This window comes from Dioscorea cayenensis, unplaced genomic scaffold, assembly GCF_009730915.1.
Source record: "Dioscorea cayenensis subsp. rotundata cultivar TDr96_F1 unplaced genomic scaffold, TDr96_F1_v2_PseudoChromosome.rev07_lg8_w22 25.fasta BLBR01000888.1, whole genome shotgun sequence".
Lineage (NCBI taxonomy): Eukaryota > Viridiplantae > Streptophyta > Magnoliopsida > Dioscoreales > Dioscoreaceae > Dioscorea > Dioscorea cayenensis.
Genome location: NW_024087279.1, coordinates 3912 through 6860, shown reverse-complemented (window position 1 = coordinate 6860; position 2949 = coordinate 3912). Strand labels below are relative to the sequence as shown.

The 2949-nt window shown below is 40.7% G+C and overlaps 1 non-coding gene across 1 annotated transcript; it reads right to left on the bottom strand.

The window, feature by feature from the left end:
* Positions 1–267: 267 nt before the first annotated feature.
* LOC120255205 lies at positions 268–374 on the bottom strand. Its single transcript, XR_005534924.1, has one exon. It is a non-coding gene; the product is annotated as a small nucleolar RNA R71 (small nucleolar RNA).
* Between the last annotated feature and the right edge of the window lie 2575 nt (positions 375–2949).

Genomic DNA, 2949 nt, shown 5'->3' with positions numbered 1-2949 from the left:
ATTCATCCAGATTATACAACAATTGACACAGTTTAATGGTTTGGTCGATGAGGATTCGACCAACCACATAGAGAATTTCTTGGAAGTATGCGACATGCTTAAGATTAATGGTGTTATGAATGATGCTATTAGATTAAGTGCCTTCTCATTTTCCTTGAAGGGAAGAGCAAAGCAGTGGCTACATTCATTACCTAGAGCATCGATTACTACGTGGAGAAGATGGTGGAAGCTTTTCTTGCCCGATATTTCCCACCTGGAAAATCTGTGAAGCTCAAGAATGAAATATCCTTCTTTGTGCAAACGGAATTGGAGTCTCTTTTTGAGATATGTGATAGGTTGAAGGAGCTCTTGCAGAAATGTCCTCAACATTGTTTCCCCGAGTGGGTGGTCATTCAGACTTTTTACAATGGGTTGAACACAAGGACATGGCAGTTACTTGATGCAGCAGAGGAAGATACCTTAAGAAGCAAGACCTATGAAGAAGTACGATGTCTCATTGAGGAAATGGCTATGAACAGTTATTAGTAAAACACAAGAGACAAAAAAAGGTTTGCCGGACTTCATGAGATTGATGCAGTTACTTCATTGGCTGCCCAGGTTGAGTCATTAAGCAAGAAGTTAGATACTCAAACTTCTCCTAGAGTGACAGCCTTGATTAGTTGCATTGGGTGTAGGGGAGGACATGCTTCAATTGATTGCCCGATTTCTATTGGTGGTACATCCTCGGTAGAACAAGTGGATTTTGTGGGTAATGCAATGAGAAGCCAAGGCAATCCATTTAGTAACACCTACAATTTGGGTTGGAGGAGCCACCCGAATCTTTCTTGGAACAATCAAGGGAAACAAAAGACAATGGCAACACTTGGTTTCCAACAACAAAAACAACAAGCCCCGAACATGGAGAATCGAGTTTCGGGTTTGGAAACCTGGATGACCGATCTAGAGAAAGCTTTAAACAAGTTCATCCAATCATCGGATACAAGGTTTCAGTCGGTCAAAGCTACACTTTGCAACCACACAGCGTTATTGCATAATTTAGAGAATCAAGTGGGCAATTTGCGAAGTCGTCATAAGTGTTTTGAGTAGACATATTTTTAAGTATGTTTTACATGCATTGAACATCATTTTCACCATGGTTTATCCCTCATATAGCGTATTCGGTGTCCTTTTGTGCAATTAGGTTGTAAATGTTTCAAAAAGAGGAAAAAAAGCAAAAATAGGCTATAAAGACGTAATGTTGGGAGTTCTTGTGCAATTTGAAAACCAAAACACAAAAGGAGTTCACGAACATGGAGATGTGTGCCAACTTCCAAGCAAATTCGAGTTAATTCACTAGTTGGAAGGGCACAAAGATAGTCACATCTTCACGTTCCTTCTCTTTGTGAAGATTGCAAGACCTTTCAAAGACGCGTCGATGAAGAAAAGTCTTATAGCCTACCGCATGATTGTGTGCTCGACTATGTGGCATCAATAGTAGAGCGTTTAGACCATGTTTGTGAAAAGCAGTGTAGGAAAGTACTGTAGCAAAACAATGCTACAAATTTAATGTAACTGCACTGCAGCAAAGTTACTATTCACTCTCCCCACGTGGAAATTCCTGCAGGGCACGCAGGCGCGTGGAAAATCCATATGGGCACGTGAGGGCACGTGACAAACACGGTCATAAGCTATAAATTGGCAGTTTGCCCTATTTTTTTGTGACTTTTTGCGGAGCTTTGAGCGATTACATGGAGGCCAAGTCGGCTAGTTTTTAAGGAGGACGTCTTAACCGATTTGGAGGGAGTTCTTCACAACCTTTGATAGGTTCTTTCACCGTCGTAGCACTTGGGAAGCTATTGGTAACCTAGCTTGGGAGAGGAATCCTTCAAGACGTTGAACTACCTATCAAGGACAATCCACGCGAATTCGAGGGTGTTTTCTCTATGAGTCTCATTGCTTTTCATTATATTCATTATTATTTTGTAATTAGGCCCATGGAGGGCTAAACCCTAGTAGGTATTTGGGCATGTGAGCCCTAGGATCTATGCTTATGTATTGATTTGCTCTATATTTCTAGTTTACTCGAGTTGATTTGAGTTTTAACCTTGTGATTTAATTGCTTGCATGTGTTGTTGATCTTCGTGATTAATTTACATTACTTGATCTATTACTTTAATGTGAGAGGTCTCAATTAGAGTTAGAACATCAAGGTTAAAGAGGATTGAGAGGGTGAATCATGAGATAGTGGAGTGTCCCCTTTCCCTTCCGATTGAGTGTTTCCTATCTCCGTATTCCCTATACTCTATGCAACCATATTTGGTGTGAGGCGTGAGATTGATAGATTTCTTTGCTAAGACCTTGTAGGAGGTTAGGGATCCTTCGTAGGGAAATAGGGTTGGATCTATATTTAAGAATCGGTTTTACTCTTAGGCAATCCCTAGAGCATATTAGGGTCATATGGGGTGTGAGGCGTTGAGATTGAGCGATTTCTCTACTGGGAGCTTGTAGGGGACTAGCACTGGTAGCTTCGAGACAAGAACCGATTGTTCTTGGATTGCCTCGACTCATTAGACTCGGTTTGAAAACATTTAGTGAATCTTGAGCTTCATGGAAGATCCTAGGGGGAACATCGCTCGAGTACCTCATCTTTAGTGATTGAGAACTCCTTTACTCTCTTTCTTGGCTTTTTACTTACTTGTTAACTTTTCTTTCAATTAGTTCACTCCATCATATTCATCGATTATTATTAGATAACTGAGAAATGGTTAATACTAATACTTCTGTTCCCTGCAGATTCGACTACCCACTAACTGGGGTAATTATTACTTCGACACTCGTGCACTTGCGGTTTACATGCAATTCGGCGATGTCAAGTCGTTATCAGAGAGATCTCAAGAAAGCTTGGTTAGTAACACTAAAACTAATCGAAGGGAACATGTGAAGGTGATCACTTTTAGAAGTGGTCGTGAG